Genomic DNA, 21,127 nt, shown 5'->3' with positions numbered 1-21,127 from the left:
TAACTCTAATTGGTCTCAGCTCTGTGGCCCAGAAGCACTTGGTCTATGGACCTTGAGAACTTAGATTCTTATTGGGATGGTGTGGGCTAATTAACTGGAGTGGCCTGCAATCCCTTCCCTCTGTGTCAATCTAAGGACACAGAGGTCTCAGAAATTTCAAATGGTGTTTTTCTGCACCACTGTCCCACCTCTGTCCCATGCTCTTTACCAACGAGGCTTATTTTTCCACTTCCCCAACAAGAGCCAGGATGGACACTGCCAGTGCATCTGAGGGGCAGCTGACCACCCCTTCCTCACTCACCTCTGCTCACCTCACTCTGTTGCCCTGCAGCTCTGCCTCCTGGATGGATGGGAATGTGAAGGATGGGCTGGATTTGCTTAGGCAGAGAGGAGAGTGATGACAATCTGAGCTGGGGAAGAGCATGATCAAAGACATAGAAGTGGAAGCACACATGGACAGGACGAGGAGACAGGAATTTATCCCATGCAATTGGAGCTGAAAGCCACAATAGAGAAGCAGTAGGAGACCAAGTCTGAAACACAGGTTAGGGCCATGTAATAGAGGGGCTTGAAAATTTAGCTAATTCATTTGGTCTTCCTTTCAGTAATAAGAGTAATAACTTCTGTTTGTTGAACGTCCCCTATGTGCCAAACTGTCCCAGGTACTTTTCCTACATTGTCTAATATAATCTCCACATTAAAGTAGAAAATATTTACCCTGTTTTACGTTTTGAGGAAGTGGAGTCTTAGAGAAGTTAAAATCCCTTGCTCAAGGTTACCTGGCTAGTGAGTGGTATAGCCCAGCCGCAAACCTAGGTCTGTGGCTCTTTAGACAATTTAAACAAGTTGCTCTCCCATTTAAAAAACCTTCAGGTCCTTTGGAAGGCTGGGATAGAGGTGAGTTGAGTCTGAAGAGCTGATGGAACTCTAAGCTGAAGGTCTCCTTCATCCTTAACAGCCACCCGCTACTCTTTTCCTTCCAGAAACTCCAATCCATCCTGAGGAGCTGCCCCAGTCATCACTCCTACACAACTGGAAGCCCTGAGATCTGCTGTCTTCCCTGCACAACCTCACCTACCAGGCAGAGGCACTTTGGCTCAGTCAGGGTGGCAAGTACCATGTGTACACCTAGGTCTACCTTTGCTTCAGTAACAGGGCTAAAGACAAGGAGCCCTTCCTCACAATCCAGTACTGATACAAGGTATCAACTGCTACACTGATTACCACCATCCCATTCTGCTCCTCAAGGGTATGGCCACCAAGTGCTGGTCACTCAAGATCAAGTGTAGCCTACAGGCTCTATTCTAGCTGGGCATCTTTGAGTTGAGGAGTAGGGAGAGCTCTTTGTGTCTTATCATCCCTCTCTGTAGATTACACTGACAGGACACCCAATTATTTGGGGACTTTCCATCTGGCCATGTGACCAAGCTCGTGGCCTGGAGTTAGGGAGTAGCTAGACTAGATCACACATTTTTCTTGACTTGTGAACCCTCAGCATGAGAACTAAAAATAACCAGATACTCAGATGCCAGTACTGTGGCCAAGCAGCTAGGGCTGGCCTTTTGGGTCCCCTTCCCCCTCTCCTTCTCAAGAACCTAGTCCATGAGATGCCTGAAGGCCTGACATCATCCCCTCTGCCTATGTAGAGCCTGATGGCCAAAGTGAACAAGGCTGAGGAGAGAGCTGAGGATGAAGAGAAGCAGGAGACCTTTTCAGAGGAAAACAGCAGTTGCCCACCTCCGTGCCATCACCCTTGGGGCTGGCAGAGTATAGCCAGGGACTGAGAGCTGAATTCTCTGAGAGTGGCTTATGAGACAGTGACTCCACTGAGCACTTCCTGACAGCTCTTGTTAGGACAAGCAGCACCTACTTTTTCTTCAGAGCATGAAGGAAGTGGGGAAGGCTAACCTACTGGATAAAAATGCTGTTGCTGAAGGAAGGAGAGAAGTAGGTTCTTGCTGCCCCTGAACTTGAGAATTGTGCAGTCCCTTGTGTTTATATCTGTTCCTGTTGATTATTTCTATTAAATAAATATGTAAGGCTGCTAAAGAGGCTTTTTGTCATCCGTCACTTCCTTCTCCTTATTCTAGTCTTTCCTAGTACACCTGAGACTGGCCTCCAAGTTGTAACCATTCCTATTTCTTTCCTTTCTTTCTTCTGTAATTCTCTCCAGGCTCCAGGTATCAACTAGCTACAAAGGCCCAGTCTTTTGCCTCAGTTTCTCCTCTCAAAACTCTAGCAATTTGTTGGGATTGGGGTCCTCTTGGAACTTCACACAGGCCTTTGAGTTTGTCATTGACCCTCTGCCTGGCTCTGATCAAATTCTTCCTTAATGGGAAGACTCCTGCTTGTATTTTCCCGGGGCTTTCCTGTGAATGGACCAATTATTCAAAATCCCAAGTCCACCAGGATAGTTGCTTCATGGGATTTTCATGTACGAAAACCATGGTAAGAGACATCTAAGAGTAAAAGAATGAAAAGATGGTTGATGACTTGAGCACAATGTCTGAAGGACATACTCCAATGATATGATGTCTCTCTGAAATTTGTAGTATGGACTATGTTGGGGGACTTTGAGACCATCTGGAAGAGAACAGGGATACCATGAAATTTTCCTCCCTCTGCTACAGAAAAGGGAGTGAAATCAGAGTGTTGTGCAGTGTCCTAGTATGACATTATCATAGATCCTAGGCCCTGTGGCTTGGGCAGGTTCACATGGAGATTCTCCAGTGGGTCCTGGATTATGGAGTCAAACAGACCTGTGTTGAAGCCCCGCCTCTACTACTTACTAGCTTTGGACCCTTAGGCAAGTCACTTGTCCTTCTGTACCTGCTTCTTCATCTTTAAATTGGGACTAATGATAGAGTTGTGAGGATTAAATGAGAATTCAAAAATGGTAGCTGTTACTCATAACAAGAAGACAAAGCTGAACTGAGTCTGTTGATCAAAGGAGAAAGCGTATAAGTTATACTGCATTTCAAGGAAGACAGAGGGACCAGAGAGTGAACCCCTCTGACCTGGTTGTCCCCCATTGCTGTTCCCCATTGGTAAGGTAACCATACAATGTATCATCCAAGCTGGGACACTTTTGAAAGTAAAAAGATGCTATTCATTATTATACCATGAATACAGGTATAAACTGGGACTGGCCCAGGGCAAACCAAGTTGTATGGTCACTCTACCCACAAGGAACATGGTATAACATAAGATAAAGGCCCCAACATTGTAAAGATAAAATCCATATGGTTTGAATCCATAAATCCATGCTCTTGTCTCCTGGGACCTTGGGAAAATCATTTTGCCTTTCTGAGATTTAATTCACACATCTTTAATTGCAGACCGAAAAATCCACTTCACAGAATTGTGGGTGAGGATTAAGTTCCTTGAAATTTTATGTAAAGTAACTGACAGCTCCAGGTGGCTAACAAATGCTAGTTCCCTTACTCCTATTTTCCCTATGCCCTCAGGACAGGGCCCCAGTACCACTGTCTCTCCAAGCCCCAGTCTCAACTCAAAATGCCCAACTGGCCTCCAGCCTCATAACTCTGGGCCCAAGTCCTGCCCATTCAGAAAGCTCAGCTGTTAGCAACCCAGTCTCCTTTTGCCTGGCCAAACTCAAAGGATCTGAGGCTAATTATCATGATCCTATCTGCCCATATGTGCTTCCAGTCTTGCAAAATATTTTCTCATCCAACATTTCATCACTATATGTCCATGCCACTCTCTCACTTCGTCCCAGCTCGATGCTTTGTGACCACCTAAAGGGGTGGAGAGGGAGGGTAGGAGGGAGACGCAAGAGGGAGGAGAGATGGGGATATATGTATATGTATCACTGATTCACTTTGTTATAAACCAGAAACTAACACACCATTGTAAAGCAATTATACTCCAATAAAGATGTTAAATTTTTTTTCATTAAAATTAAATCAGTATTCCTACCCTTAACTCACCATGATACTCAAGAATGGTCTTAAATAGGGACATCTGAAACCATCAAAAAGAATACATGTTACTGCCTATCAGCATGACTACAAAATCCTGGGCCAGTATTTCACAGGATTCCTGGGAGAAAGTGATGAAATGTTGGATAAGAAAATATTTTGCAAGACTGGAAGCACATATGTGCAGATAGGATCATGATAATTAGCCTCAGATCCTTTGAGTTTGGCCAGGCAAAAGGAGACTCGGTTGCCTTTTCTCCACACCCTCTCCAGCATTTACTGTTTCTAGATTTTTTGATGATGACCATTCTGACTGGTGTAAGGTGATACCTCATTGTAGTTTTGATTTGCATTTCTCTAATGATTAGTGATGTTGAACATCCTTTCATGTGTTTGTTGGTAATCTGTATATCTTCTTTGGAGAAATGTCTAGTTAGGTCTTCTGCCCATTTTTGGATTGGGTTGTTTGTTTTTTTGATATTGAGCTGCATGAGCTGCTTGTATATTTTGGAGATTAATCCTTTGTCAGTTGCTTCATTTGCAAATATTTTCCCCATTCTGAGGGTTGTCATTTCATCTTGTTTATGGTTTCCTTTGCTGTGAAGAAGCTTTTAAGTTTCATTAGGTCCCATTTGTTTATTTTTGTTTTTATTTCCATTTCTCTAGGGGGTGGGTCAAAAAGGATCTTGCTGTGATTTATGTCATAGAGTGTTCTGCCTATGTTTTCCTCTAAGAGTTTTATAGTGTCTGGCCTTACATTTAGGTCTTTAATCCATTTTGAGTTTATTTTTGTATATGGTGTTAGGAAGTGTTCTAATTTCATTCTTTTCCAGGTAGCTGTCCAGTTTTCCCAGCACCACTTATTGAAGAGGCTGACTTTTCTCCATTGTATATCCTTGCCTCCTTTATCAAAGATAAGGTGACTGTATGTGTGTGGGTATATCTCTGGGCTTTATATCCTGTTCCATTGACCTATATTTCTGTTTTTGTGCCAGTACCATACTGTCTTGATTACTGTAGCTTTGTAGTATAGTCTGAAGTCAGGGAGCCTGATTGCTCCAGCTCCATTTTTCTTTCTCAAGATTGCTTTGGCTATTCGGGGTCTTTTGTGTTTCCATATAAATTGTGAAAATTTTTTGTTCTAGTTCTGTGAAACATGCCATTGGTAATTTGATAGGGATTGCATTGAATCTGTAGATTGCTTTGGGTCATTTTCACAATGTTGATTCTTCCAATCCAATAACATGGTATATCTCTCTCTCTGTTTGTATCATATTTAATTTCTTTCATCAGTGTCTTATAGTTTTCTGCATGCAGCTCTTTTGTCTCCATAGGTAGGTTTATTAATTTTAATGAAATTTGATGTGTCATATTCTGATTGTCAAAGAAATATATGCTTCATTGTAGGATACTTGGAAAATACAGAACAGTGTAAGGAAGAAAATTAAAAATCCCCTGAAAGCCACCATTCAGACACAGCACTGTTTCCTTCCAGACTTTTCTAGTAGTGTGAATAATAGAGTAATAACTAGTAATATTTAGTGAGTACTTACTATGTGCAAGCACTATACTAAGGGTTTTGTATTTATTATCTCATTTCAGTATTCACAACAACCCTATGAGGTACATAATAAACTGAGGCACAGAGAGTCTACTTACTTGGCCAAAGTTACCACAACAATTAACTATTGACACTGTAGTTTGAATGCAGAAATTCTGCCTCTGGAGTCCAGCGCCTACCCCTATGCTATGTGGCCTTGTATGTTAGATATTTCCTACCTAATGCTTCCTGCAAGAAGGCAGACAGAACATGCAAATAGTAACTTGAAACTTTTCACTCACCTTTCTTTGCCACATCTGTTCCTTTTCACCAGAGCTGTTCCCCTTCTAGGAGATGGGCTAGAAGCCACAAACTGGTCCAATACCATGCAACAGGAGGAAAACAGAGGAAGAAATGAAGGTCTGGATGAGGTGGCCTGCAAGTTGAAGGAAGCCAGCATCAGACGGAGTAAACCACAAGAAGCCTATCCTCTGTGAGTTCACACTCTGTGACAGACACTTTTGGCAGGCATTCTCCTATCTTTTTGTTAACAGAACCCCAACACTGATCAAGTCTCCAACAGAGAACTCTTGACCTCAGGGAGGGGTGGGCCAGCACTAGGAGATGAGCCCATGATTGGTTTATGACAGTTACAGCAACACTCTTTTCCTTGACCAGTGATTGGTGCCAGCAGAATCCATTAAAAATAGATACATTAAACTTCTTTATTTTTTAAAAAAATATACACACACACACATCCAGTGGGTCTTTAATTGAAGGAACTTAAGAGATATTTTTTTTAAAGTCTCCTATTGTATTCCCATCATTTTAAAACTTTTTTTAAATTAAAACTTTTTATCGGTGGGAAAACCTTGTTAAAAGAATGACAAGACAAGCCATCAACTGTGAGAAAATATTTGCAAATCCTAGATCCAACAAGAAACTTGTACACGGAATATATAAATATATAAAGAACGCTCTAAAATTGAACAATAAGAAAACAAAGAATCTGATTCAAAAATTGGCAAAAGACTTGAACAGACACTTTACCAAAGAAGACGATATGGATCTAAAAACACATGAAAACATGTTCAACATCACTAGCCATTAGTGAAATGCAAAGTAAAATCATAATGAAATATCACTACACACCTATTAGAATGGCTAACATGAAGAATACTGAAGATACTAAGTGCTGACCAGAATGGAGTTATTTGAACTCTCATAACATTCCTGGTGGGAACAAAAACTGGTAAAGCTACCCTGGAAAACACTCTGGCAATTTTGTACTATGGGATTCAACAATTGCACTCGTGGGTATTTATCCTAGAGAAATGTAAACTTATGTTCACACAAAAAAACGTGTACATGAATATTCAAAGCAGCTTTATGTGTAATTACACAAAACTGGAAACAACCCTAACATCCTTCAGTGGGTGAACGATTAAACAAATTGTAATACATCCACCCAATGAATTACAACTCAGTAATAAAGAGAAACAAGCTGCTGATACAGGCAGCAACAGGGATGGATTCCCCGGGGCTTACGCTGAGTGAAAGAAAGCTAATCCCTTGTGATTCCATTCCCTTCTGAGAATATAAAATTCTCAAAAAATGACAATATTATATATAGAGATGGAGAACAGCTAAGAACATATAGGGAATGAGAGGAAATATATAATTATAAAGTAGCAACATTGGGAGTTCCTTTGTTGTGACAGAACACTTCTGTCTCTTGATTGTGGTGAGGGTTATATCCATCTGCACGTGTGATGAAATGTAATAGAATTATACACAAAGACATACCCCAAAAATGAGTGCATGCAAAAACTAGTAAAATCTGAGTAAGAGCTAAGTCTAGATAATTGTATTGAACCAGTTAATTTCCTGTTTTTGATATGCACTTTAATTATGTGAGATGTTACTGCTAGGGGAAACTGGGTAAGGGGACACAGGACCTCTCTGTGTTGTTGCAATTTCTTGTGAGTTTATAATAATTAAGAAATGAAAAGTTTTTTTAAAAGAAAGAAACCTAGAGTTGGTAGTTAAAGCTATGCCCTAATTTTCTAACACTCACATGGCCCTTGTTTGCTAAAGACTATTTGCCCAGGGGTGACTTTCCAGGATATAAACCTTGCCACCAGTGTCTCTATAGAGCCCTTGATCTTGGGGAACTACCAGACTGAAGAGATGGAACATTAAATATTTGGGCAGGCTCTTTCCTCTAAAACAAATGTTCTTAACCTGGAGTCCATGGACCAAGCTTTTCAAGTCTGTCAGTGCCCTCTTTGATATTTTAGAGTGGTATTTTTGTTTCTTTAGAAGCTATACACACATGATAAAATATTTGTAATGTACGAATAGTTAAAATCTTAGATTAAAAGCTCTCCAGGGGACTTCCCTGGTAGTCCTGTGGTTAAGACTCCACGCTTACAATGCAGGGGGCATGGGTTCGATCCCTGGTCAGGGAACTAAGATCCTACATGCCATGGGGCATGGCCAAAAAAAACCCAACTCTCCAGCCTCAGAACCCTAGTCCTTCTATCCAAATGTAATTTTACTTTTGACAATTTTGTGTATTCTTCCAGGAAAAAGGAAGATACAAGTGGTAGCATACTATAGTCACAGTTCCTACTTTTCACACTTAAGAACAAATCATTGAGATAATTCCACATCATTGTAAACTGGTACAGCCACTATGGAACCAGTATGGAGTTTCCTCAAAAAACTAAAAGCAGAGTTGCCATATGATCCTGCAATCACACTCTTGGGCATATATCCAGACAAAACTCTGATACGAAAAGATACATGCACCCCTATGTTCATAGTAGCACTATTTACAATAGCCAAGACATGGAAGCAACCTAAATGTCCATCGACAGATGAATAGATAAAGAAGATGTGGTACGTATACACAATGGAATATTACTCAGCCATTAAAAAGAATAAAATAATGACCTTTGTAGCTAGGACCTAGAGATTATCATACTAAGTGAAGTAAGTCAGACAGAGAAAGACAAATACCATATTATGTCACTTATATGTGGAATCTAATGAACACAAATGAATTTATCTATGAAACAGAAACAGACTTGTGGTTGCCAAGGGGGGAGTGGGGAAGGGATGGATTGGGAGTTTGGGATTAGCAGGTGCAAACTATTATATAGAGAAAGAGAAAACAGGTCCTACTGTATAGCACAGGGAGCTATATTCGATATCCTGTGATAAACCATAATGGAAAAGAATATGAAAAGGAATTAATATATCTGTATAACTGAATCACTTTGCTGTACAGTAGGAATTAACACATTGTAAATAAACTATACTTCAAAAAAATAAATTTTTATAAAAGATCATTCCACATCAGCACTACAGCTCTACCTCCTGGTTTTACATAGCTGCTTAATGTTCTCAGAATTAATAGATGAACCACAGTTTATTTAACCAAACTTCAATGATGGACACTTTGTGTTTTGCCATTATGAAAAATTCTGCAGTATCTTTATATACTTACACCATGACATGCTTTTGAGTATATATACATATGGTAAATTCTTAGCACTAGTCTTGCTGGGTCAAAGATACATAAATGGTAAATGCTGATGCACGCTGCAAAATTGCCTCCAGAGAACCTGTACCAATCATCCATCAACAGTGGAGGGTAGCACCTATTTCCCCTTATGCTTGCCGACCATGAGCATTATCAAACTTTAAAATATTTGTTGTCATTCTGATAGACCACAAATGGCATCACTTGTTTATTCCTGGAGATAACTAGCTTTGGATGATTATGATTCTTCTTCAGTCTTTCTCCGAACTTCCCTCTTTGTCTGTTGTCCTTTATTTTTAATTAAATAATTGTATCTCTTTTTGTTAGACAAGTACTAAATAACATTCATTGTATAAAGACAAATCAAACAATAAAGAAGTATAGAGAGTAAAAGGGAAAATCCCTTTTCTCCTCCCCAACCCCATCAGTCCCACTCTGTCCTCAGAGCTGCAGAGACACTGCTGTGTGCCCATGAGTTTCACTCTGCTAGATGCCAATGCACCAGCACTCATTCTGAGTCCTCTCATTTGGGACTGGAATGCTTGTGCCGGGGCATGGCTGAGGTTCAGCTTTATAATATCCAGAAAGAAGGGGGGGTGCTGAGCACTTCAATACTAATAAAGACTGCAGAGAATGGCTAAACAATGTATGTGAACAAAATGGCTTAAAAGTCCTTCAAAAGCTTTAGAGGCACCATTTCCCTACAGCAAACCATAAATAATGTGTTCATGAAAGCAGAATCCAGAAGCACTTCAAGGAACCAAAGCTTAGTTAATTTATTTCCTATATGCTTTGAAAGTAGTGAGATGGTTATTTAAACAGAGGGGGGGGGGGGAATTAGTAAGAAAAGACAAAGGCATAGTCTACATGTATAGAGACAGACTGGGGTAAATTATTTGACCCTTAATTTCCTCACATCCGATGGGAATAATTAGAAAATATCTAGCTCATAGGGCTATTATAGTAAATAATAATCTATGTAAAGTGCCTAGCACAGAGTTAGGCATAGAGTAAGTACTCAATAAATTGTAGCGACACTTAGCTATTCCTAAAACCTTTCCTGGAAGGGGGAAGGTATTGTGGATAGGAAGCACGGAATGAATCAAAGCTTGGATTCAGTAATGGGGATAATGTTCTTAGGACAATGATGAGACCTGACCAGAAGTGGAAAATTTGTGCAGGAAAGGAATGATTGGGGAGGAAAAGTATTAAAGCAGTGGGGAAAATGGAGACATTTTAGGCAAAAATCACTGTGAGAAGTGGGCAGAACAGTTTGGGATGGGGAAGTCAGTGGAGCGGGGGTGCAGTAGGAGGCTGTGGCAGTACAGGAGACAGGTCAGGGATATACTAACACAGGAGGAACCAGATGGCAGAAATGTTGTGAATTAAGATGAATGGACAAAGAAAATGTGGTATATACATACAACAGAATACTATTCAGCCTTAAAAAAGAAGGGAATCCTGTCACTTGCAACAACATGGATGAAACTTGAGGACATTATGCTAAATGAAATTAGCCACTCACAGAAAGACAAAAATAAGTGCATGATTCCACTTATATGAGGTATCTAAAATAGTCAAATTGATAAAGAGCGGAATGGTGGTTGTCAGGGGCTGGGGGGATGAGGAAATGGGGAGCTATTAATCAGGCATAAAATTTCAGTTAAGTAAGATGAATAGGCTGTAGAGATCTGCTGTACAACATTGTACCTATAGTCAACAATACATACATACATTACAACAATATCATACACTTGAAAATTTATGAGTAGCTATCATGTTACATGCTATCACAATAAGTTTTTAAAAATAAAATTTAAGAAAAGAAAGAATCCCCAGACCCTGATGCCTAACTATTTAAGGTATTAGGAAAGAAGGGAGAAGAGAAAACTATACTTGTTTGCTGAATGGCTAGAGGGCTGGTTTTACTCTAGGTGGAGAACTGAGGCCAGCAGTCTGTTTCCTTCATATTGGGTATGTGTGCAGTGACTGCAGAAGACTCCAATTAGTAAGGTTTACCTAGAGGTAAAATCAACAAGGCCAAGGTCTTCAGATCTCCTTTCCGAAATTTCTGGCCTCTAAACAGTTCCAATTCAGAATGGCTGACACTACTATTACATGTAACCAAGGTTGCTAATTTAGAAACACTCACTATCCTCCTCAGACATTGTTTTTCACCTGCAGATTTCAGCACTATTCCAAAACCTCAGTCCCAGGCCTGGTGGACCAGGGGTTTGCTACATCAAGAAGGCTGCTTTGAGGCCTGACTCCAAAATGGTGCCCATTCCAACCTATGGTTTCTCTGGCCTCAGACTGGTTATGGTCCAGAGATCTAGACCCTTGCTATTTCGAGTGTGATCCAAGGACCAGCAGCAATGGTATTACCTGGGAGCTCATTAGAACTGTAGAATCTCAGGCTCCACCCCAGACCTGCTGAATCAGAATCTGCATTTTAACAAGGTCCCCACATGAAAGTCTGAGAAACACTGACCTAGAGCATGGTTTTGGGAGTCTGACAGGTTTTGGATTCTTTTGGGGCAGGATGGGGAGAAAATGACTTTGAATGCAAATGTAAAATAATGGTGTGATGAGTCCCAATTTCAGAAATTTGAAAAAGATACCAATTCATAGAATTGAGGAAATGTGGTAGTTATATATTCAATAAATATATTATTACTTCTGTAACCCAGCTAGATGATGATATTAGCAGTTAACATTAACTTTCATTGAGCACTTACCTTGTTTTAGGTACTATTCTAAGTAATTTCCAGATAGCTTCTCATTTAACCTTCAAAATAATTTTATGCCTCACAACAAACCTATGAGACAGGTACTGTTATCATCCCCATTTAACAGATGAGGAAACTGAAGTACAGGGTATTTAATTGACTTGCCCGAGTTCACATAGCTAATTAGTATTGGAGCCACATTTTCAAACCAGTATGTCTGACTCCAGGGGCCACAGGCTTAAATTCCATATGTCAGTTGACAAATTTTCCCCTATCCCAGACCTGGGAGTTCGACTGTCTCTCCAAGATGTCTATATTCTCAATGTCACTTGATCACTTTTGGCTCGAAGAACCCACTGTTACTGAAGTACTCTGCATCTCACTTGTATCTTACCTCCTGTGGCTGATCTCTTCTTTCTCTGAAGCAACCACTCCATGAGACTCAGTCCCTTTTCCTTAATTTCCTCCAAAATCACTCACAAAAGACATCTGTGTATGTAGCAGACTTTACTGAAAGCTCCGTTCTTCACTTTTGGTATTGATCATTGGCTCATTATTAACCTTGGGTCTTACTTATCACCCAGTGCCCATTTGCATTCTCTTGCTCCCATGCCACAAATCATAGCCTATGGCTCTCGTGCTATTGCTGTGCTTTAGTAAAAAAGGGCTTGAATCTGTGACTTAAGGGAGTCACAGATTCTGGTTCACTCCTTCTACCTGTTCCCAGAGCTGCCATTTCTCATTTTCCCCAGTGAGGTTGCAGGTGAAAACATAGTTATTGAACAGTCATATGACCTGAGGCAAGTCCACAGGGGGCAAACTTCCTTTGGGCTTGGAGCCAGAGCCTGAAACAGGCTGAAGCTGGCTCAGAATAGGCTGGAGAACAGGAAGTCAAAAGCCCAGGAGAGAGATCATTCTGGAGGAAAAGACATCTGTGAAAAGCAATCTGCTCTAATAAATATTAAATGGGAGAAAGAAATATAAGGCACTATGAATCAGCATCACTCTAATTCTGTGTGTGTATGTACAAACTGTAATATATAGAACAAATACTAAAAATAAATTCACTAAAACCTTAACAGTGGTATCTCAGAGAGAAGGAATTATAGGTAATTTTACTTTCTTCACTATGATTTTCTGTATTTTTTGACAATGATCCTACATTTTATAATCAGAGAAAATGGAACATTACAGCTTTAAAAAGCAGACTGTTGCTTTTCACATGTCCCAGTGTCATCTGTTGAGCAGTTGGGAACTGAGGGAGGTGGGTTCTGATCGCTAGATTCTAAGAACTTTACCCAAGGAAGGTGTATTAGTCAGCTCAGGCAGCCATAACAAAAAAATACCATAGAATGGGTGGCCTAAACAAGAGAAATTTATTTTCTCATTGTTCTAGAGGCTGAAGTATGAGATCAGGGTGCCAACATGGTCAGTTTCTGATGAAAGCTCCCTTCCTGGTTTGTAGACAACCACCTTCTCATTGTGTCCTCACATGGATGGCCTTTCCTCAGTAAGTACACACAGAGGGAGCAAGAGAGGGTGAGCTCTCTGGTGTCTCTTCTTAAAGGGACACTAATCCTATTGGGTTGGGTCCGGGCCCCACCCTTGCAACCTTATTTAACTCATTACGTCCTTATTCCAATTACAGCCATACTGGGGGGTCTAGGGCTTCAGCATATGAATTTTAGAGGGACGCCAATAGTCAGTCCATAACAGAAGTAAAGGGAAGGGGTCTACATAACTACTAAAGACCAGGCAGTTTAACAAATAATCTTACGAAATTCTCACAACAATGTTGGAAGACAAGTGTTGTTTTTCCTCTTGTATATGTAATAATAACAACAGTAAAATTTATTAAGCATTTACCGTGTGACAGGCACAGGGTTATGGGGGAATCCCTGTTAAGTAGTGGAAAAAAAGCTTATTGAAATTGTTGCCTGAAGTTAATGTGGAAAGTAGAACACGAAAGTGATAAATTTGCATATTTATTCAACAAGACTTCCAAGCAAAGTGTTGAAGGTGTGGCCTGGTATTTTCTTGCTACCCATAATAAAATGTGAGGGGAGAAATAAATTAAGAAAAAAAACTGTTAAAACTAGAAGAAACCAGTACATGATTGATTCTCAGCCGCTCCAGATGGCAGAAGATGCAAAAATTAAGAAATGGCAGACTTCCCTAGTGGTCCAGTGGTTAGGACTCAGCACTTTCACTGCTGTGGCCCCAGGTTCAGTCCCTGGTCGGGGAAGATCCACAAGCCACGCGGTGTGGCGAAAAAAAAAGAAAGAAAGAAAGAAAGAAGGAAATGGCTTTCAAGCACTCTTAAGAAAGCATGGCATTGAGAAAAGCCTGAGAGAGTGGCTGTACAACCTTCTGTTAAAACCTCAGAAAGATCAAAGGGTCAGAGTGGTATTCACTCATACAATGGGCCCTTTCAAGAGATTAAGGGTATGCCTCCCGGAACCTTTCAAACAATAGGGCCTCTAGGAAGCTTAAGAGCTATGTACCTAGCCATCTCAGGAGTCCAAGGTAGAGAAGAGCTTATCTTGAACAGATCTGTGTGTATGTATTTTTTCTAATGGCGTGAACCTCAATTAAATCCACTGAAGACTCCTAAAGTTTTTGAGAAAGTTATTTCAGCAGAGACACTGTTAGCTTGGACTGAGACAGAGAGTAAAAAATTAAAGAAATTTTGGACCCCCCAAAATTCTATTGGCAGGAAGCAGGCTGATAAAACTACTCAGCTGCAAACTTGTGCCACCTTTCATGAAAAAGGAAGGATAAGTCAGAGGGCAGAACCAAGTGATTCAGAACTAATCAGGGAATATTTAACATTTGCCCAGCTGGATTTCAAAATTGCCATGGACTCTTCGATGCCTCCCAAGACCCCCTGCACCCTTTTCAAATGGAAATGTCTATAGTGGGTATTCTATGCCTCCCCACCATTTTCTGTTGGTTGTATAGGGGTAGATTATTTGTCTCTTTAGTTTTATAGATCATCATATTGAGAGGAATTATACTTAAAGGACCACATCCACACCTGGGCCTGATTTAAGTGATGATACTCTGGACTTTAAGCAGATACTATAATGGGACGAGACCTCGGGGAATTTTGGGAGGGAGTGAATGTATTTTGAATGTGTGAGGGATGTGAATCATTGGAAGTCAAGAGGTGGACTGTGGCAGAAAGGCTCTAACATGGCCCCCAGAACCCCCATCATCACCATCCCTTTGAATGCGGGCAGGGCTTGTGACTTTCTTCTAACAGAATATGGCACTAGTAGCAGGTTAGCACTTCTGTGGTTATGTTGCATAATCTTGTAAGGACCTTCCTGCTAGGACACTCTCTTCCTTACTGGCTTTGATGAAGCAAGTGGTCATGTTGGGGAGGCCCACAATGGCAAGTGTAATGGTTAGTTTTAAGTGTCAACTTGGCTGGACCATGGTGCCCAGATATTTAGTCAAACATTATTCTGGATGTTTCTGGTGGTTTTGTATGAGATTAATATTTAAATTGATGCCTTTGAGCAAGGCAGATTGCCCTCCATACTGTGGGTGGGCTCCATCCAATCAGCTGAAGGCCTGAGTAGAACAAACGACTGACCTCCCCAGAGCAATAGGGAATTCCTGGACTTAAACTACAACATTGGCTCTTCCCTGGGTCTTCAGCCTGCTGGCCCACCCTGTGGACTTTGAATTTGCCACCTCCCTTATCACATGAGCAAATTCCTCATAACCTCCTCTCTCTCTCTCCCCCGCCTCCCTCTCACTCTCCATATCTGTACACACACACACACACAATTGGTTTTGTTTCTGTGGCAAACCCTAACTAATACAGCAAAGAAGCAAGAGTGACCTCTGGCTGACACTAAGCTAGGAACTGATGCCTTCAGTGGGGCAGCCCACAAGGAATTGAATGTTACCAATAATCATGTGAGCTTGGATGTGGATTCTTCCCCAGGTGAGCCTCAGATGAGAGCACAGCCCTGGCCAATACCTTGATTTCAGCCTTGCAAACAACCCAGCTAAGCTTTGCCAAGACTCCTGATCCACAGAAACTGTGAGATAATAAATGTGTATTGTTTGAAGCCACTAAGTCTGTGGTAATAGTGTTACACAGCAATAGACAACTAATAAAAGAAGGTATGGAAACTTGGAGATTCCTTTCTATTTAATGTCCTATTTTTTCTTTCAAGAGTTCTCCTAGGGGCTTCCCTGGTGGTGCAGTAGTTGAGAGTCTGCCTGCCAATGCAGGGGACACGGGTTCGTGCCCCGGTCCAGGAAGATCCCACATGCCGCGGAGCAGCTGGGCCCGTGAGCCATGGCCGCTGAGCCTGAGTGTCCGGAGCCTGTGCTCCGCAACGGGAGAGGCCACAACGGTGAGAGGCGCATGTACAGAAAAAAAAAAAAAGAGCTCTCCTAGCTTTCAGTAAGTCAGTCCTGTGTAATGCTTCCTTAGCAAAAATAGCCAATAGCCTATGGAAATATTGAAGCGTCGTGGTATTATAGAAAGAGGCTCGGGAGTCATACAGACCTGGACTTGAATTCCACCTCCACCACTTCCTAACTGTATAACCTAGGACAAGTCACTTCACCCTCCCACCAGCATGAGCATCCCTTTCCTCAGCTGACATAGGGTATAATAACAGTATCTGTTTCTCAAGGTTGTTGTGGGGATTAAACAAAATAATAGATGTAAAGCATGGAATCTACCACTTCAAACAAAGCAAGCACTCAATACGTGGAAATTTTGTAAATGCTAATTTGTGGAGGGTTCCTAAGCCTGCAAAACCCCAAGGATGAACACCATTGCCTATGGCTGCCCCAGATCCAGGGCTACTTGGTCATCTCGGGTAACAACTGGTAGTGGCATGATGTCACCATTCTCTCTAGATAGCAAAAGCCTGGAAGTACCAGGCCCAATAAATATTTGCTGAAAGAGTACAAGGAAAAGAAACAAAAAGCCTCTACTAGCCTGTAAGCCCTGTGAAGACAAGGACCATGTCTGTGTTGTTGGCCGCTGTACATCCAGCACTCAACACAGTGCTTGGGACAGAATTGATGTTCAATAAATAGTTGCTGAATGAATGAACGAATGAATGAATGAATGACTACCTCATAATGGGGCATGAAGGGAAGTAGGTTGGGTGTTTATTTCCAACATGTGTCTTCTCCACTTGAATGGCTCCCCGGAGATCCCTGATACAAGTACTGGGGCCATCCAGGGACTCCCTTTAGACCAAATTATTTCTACTACTGTCTTGGGGAATAGTTAATTTCCCCCAAAGGGAGGCAAATAACTGTGAGCAGAAGGGCCCTGGTTATTTAATTAGAGCGAAATAGAAGTAGAATGCCTTTTTTTTTTTTTTGCGGTACGCGGGCCTCTCACTGTTGTGGCCTCTCCTGTTGCAGAGCACAGGATCCGGACGCGCAGGCTCAGCGGCCATGGCTCACGGGCCCAGCCGCTCCGCAGCATGTGGGATCTTCCCGGACCAGGACACAAACCCGTGTCCCCTGCATCGGCAGGCGGACTCTCAACCACTGCGCCACCAGGGAAGCCCCTAGAATGCCATTTTTTAAAGCATTTACCAGGCACTGCTGAGGTTTTTACACACATTATCTGTCTCATTTATTTCTTACCACAAGTCTCTAGGTTAGGTATTAACATTATCCCCCTTTGGCAGAAAAGATTACCGAGGTACAGAGAGGTTAGGTGCCTTGCCCAGGATCACACAGCTAGTAACTGAGAGTTAGGACATGAACTTAGGCCTGTCAGACTCCAAAGCCTATGCTCTTTCTACTACAGCAGTATTGGGATCTGGCAGTAGCCACAGACTTTTAGAAAGACAGCGGGCAGGGACCCTATCTTATTTGCCTTTGTGCCTCGAGTTCTGTCAGAGTGGCTGTCAAGTAGTAGAGATTCAATAAATGCTTAATAAACAAATCTATCAGTGAAGAACTCTTCTCATTCATTCGATCATTCATTCAATAAATATTTATTGAGTGCCTATAGTGTGCCAGGTACGTCTAGGTAGAAGCTGGGCATATAGTGGTGGACAAAAATCCCTATGGAACTTACATTCTAATTGGGGGAAATATACTATAAACACATAACTAAGAAAACCTCAGATGACGATGACTACTCTGAAGAAAAAAGAGCATGAAGTAATTAAGAATGACTGGGAGGTGAGGGAAGGCTTCTATAAGAGAGGTCATTTAAACTGATAATAAGAAGGTACTAATCATGCAAAAGTCTGAGGGAGGTACATCTGAGGAAAATTAAACAGCTAGTGCAAATATCCTGAGGCAAGAATAAACTGGGTGTGTGAGGAACTGAAGAAAAAAAAAGGGAGTGTGCTGGTAGCAAGTGAGAGAGAGGCTGAACACTAAGAGATGAGGTGTATTAGGTTGTTGGGGCTGCCATAACAAAGTGCCACAAACCAGGTGGTTTAAACAAGAGAAATGTTTATTGCCTCAGTTCTGGAGGCTAGAAGTCCAAGATTAAGGTGTTGGCAGGGTTGGTTCCTTCTATGGGTGTGAGGGAGAATCTGTTTGTGCCTCTCTCCTAGATTCTGGTGGTTTGCTGGCAAACTTTGGTCTTCCTTGGCTTGTAGACACATCACCTCAATCTCCACCTTCATCTTTACCTGGCATTCTGTGTGTGTGTGTGTGTGCACGTGCGCGCACACTTGCTTCTAAATTTCTCCTTCTTATAAGGACATCAGTCATATTGGATTAAGGCCCGACCTATTCCAGTATGACCTCATCCTAATTTAATCACATCTGCAAGGGCCCTATTTCCAAATAAGGTCACATTCTGGGGGTTAGGACTTTAACACATGAATTTTAGGTGGACACAATTCAACGCATAACATGAGGTTAGCAAGATAGGCCAGATGACGGTCATGGAAGGCCTCAGAGGCCAGGGTAGGGGGTTTGGGTTTGCTCTGGATGTAATGGGAAGCTACCAAAGGGTTTCAAATCAGGCAACTGACATGATCTATCTTTGAAAAGGATCATTCTGTCTGCTGTGTTAGAATATGAAAGAAAACAGCCCCTGTGCCTGCATGAGTCATATGGCTCCCCTACTGGGGATGGGAATTCTCATCATAACAACCATCTACTGGACCTGAGGCTTTAATTTTCTTTATTTATCATTAGTTTGCAAGAAAAACAAATTTAGCTTCCAACTGATGAGATAAACACATATTTATAGCCACATATAAAAATATTGTTTTCTTTCCTGGATGTTTACTTTTAAAAAAATATAAAAGTGACATATGCTCCCGGTAAAAACTTCAAATAATACGAAGGGAAGTCAATTAGTAAATACAGGCCCCCCAGACACTGCTCCCCAACCCCAATCCATCCCCACTTCTCACTTTTCTACACAAGCACATTTTAAAAAAAATCTCCTTGGCGATCCCCTTCCTAGGATTGCTTCTGATCACCTCTACACGCCTCTATACAGATTCTTACCCACAGTAAATTTTTAACACTAGGCCAACTGCCCAACCAGGCAGGCTCCTGTTACTCTCTTCCCATAAACTGGCCTAGAAACAGTCAGGATCAACAGGAGCACATAGCCATAAGATTAGTCTGGATCTGGGGTCAAAAACACTGAGTTCCAGCTTCTGTTACAACACTTCCTGCCTCTGAGATACTGAGCAAATCACAAACAAGTCTTAGTCTTAGTATCCTCATATTTTGCCTATCTCACGGGGTTGATGTGAAGTTCAAGGGTATTTGTGTAACAAAATATTTCTAAGTATATTGCTGCTAGTGTAGACAACCCTCCTCTCCACTCCCCATATTCACACAGCCGCATCTGTTGGTATTCACCCACATACGAGGGAGTAACTAGAACTAGAAAGAGAAGTTATGCTGGAGGACAGGCAAGAAAGGAAAGGGTACAATCGATTTTCTCAGGCTGGGTGATACCTGGGGTAGGGAAGGGTTCTCTGAGTGGCTTTGCAGGCTTCAGCTGTGGTCAAGTGGGGGCTGGAGCTAGAGGGAAAAAATATAGGTGCATCCCTCTTGACAACCATAGCTGACAGATTGGTTTGAGTGTAGCTGGGATGCCCTGATTCCAGAGTCTCAGAGGCAGAAATAATTGGAAAACATTTTGGTGGGAGAGGAGGTGCCAAGATTCTGCTAATACTCAGCAGAGGCTGCTAAGCCCACAGATATTGGACTTGGAAAAAAATCTCTTTGTCATTAGAACAGACTGCTGGTTGATGCCACTCTTAACTGACTGTGTTTTGGATTGTCATCTCGGAAATGGGTCTATTTTTTTCCTTTCATTGAATCTCCATTGCCTAGTGGTGCTCAATAAATACTGGTTGAGCGAACTGACTATTCTCATACATTACCTCCTTTAGCCCTCAGGACCAAATGAATAACAATGATGTTTGCATAGCCAACTTGTAAAACCCTGTTTTCTTACCTAGTTTCATTCATTTCAACAGTCCAATTAGCAGGTTTTATCATCATTACTACTTTACAGATGAGGTTACTGAGGTCACAGAGGTTGAATCACATGGTGAATAAGTAGCAGAGCCTGAAATAAACATGCTCTTCCTCACTTACAAAGGTTGTATGAGATGGTGCTTATCAGGTTGTGACTTGTAGTATAAATTATAAGAATTGCTTGGGGGTGGGTAAGCCTGGTGTCCCTGGAAGGTGGTATACATCTAGGGAAGAGACACATCTTCAGGCAGGCAACAGGAACTAAGAAGGCAAGTTTTACACAGGCTGCTATTCTACCAGTACTGCATTTTCAGAGGTCTTGCTCTGTGCTGGGCGCTCTATCTGGCACTTGGGATACAAGAGTGAACAAGAGGAGGGACAATGAATTCTCCCAGGTGGTACTAAGTTGATGCCCACCACGTAGAAGTCTGATAAAGCTTCAGGGCAGGGTGAAGCCTGTAATATCCCCCATATGGTTTTTCAAATACTAGTGCAAGACCTGGCACCAAACCACCAAGAATCTATATTTTAATACCCATTTCAGATGATTCTGCTGCACAGTCAGGGTCAGCCCGATGAGCTCATTGCACATCACGATGGCTTCATTTTCCCCAAACTTTTAAATTAAAAGTTCTACCTCCATCTCAGCTGTGCTATAGAGGCACTTTCAGACTAGAATATTAAAAAGGAGTGATCTCCACTACACCCCAAGGCCAGTGAGGTAACCAGAAAGATTGTCTCAACAGGAAGGAGAATCTTATGGAACACACAGCTGCACTGTGTGGTCCAGGAGCCCCTTTTCAAGAGAAGACTCTTCCTCCAAGGCCAATCTCAGAGATCCTGAGTTTTGTTTGATGGAGAAAGGTAGCAATTCCTTTATAGGAAGCCTCAAGTCCAGGTC

Source organism: Grampus griseus (assembly GCF_964374135.1).
Source record: "Grampus griseus genome assembly, chromosome: X".
Lineage (NCBI taxonomy): Eukaryota > Metazoa > Chordata > Mammalia > Artiodactyla > Delphinidae > Grampus > Grampus griseus.
Note: the sequence above shows the minus strand (reverse complement) of the source record.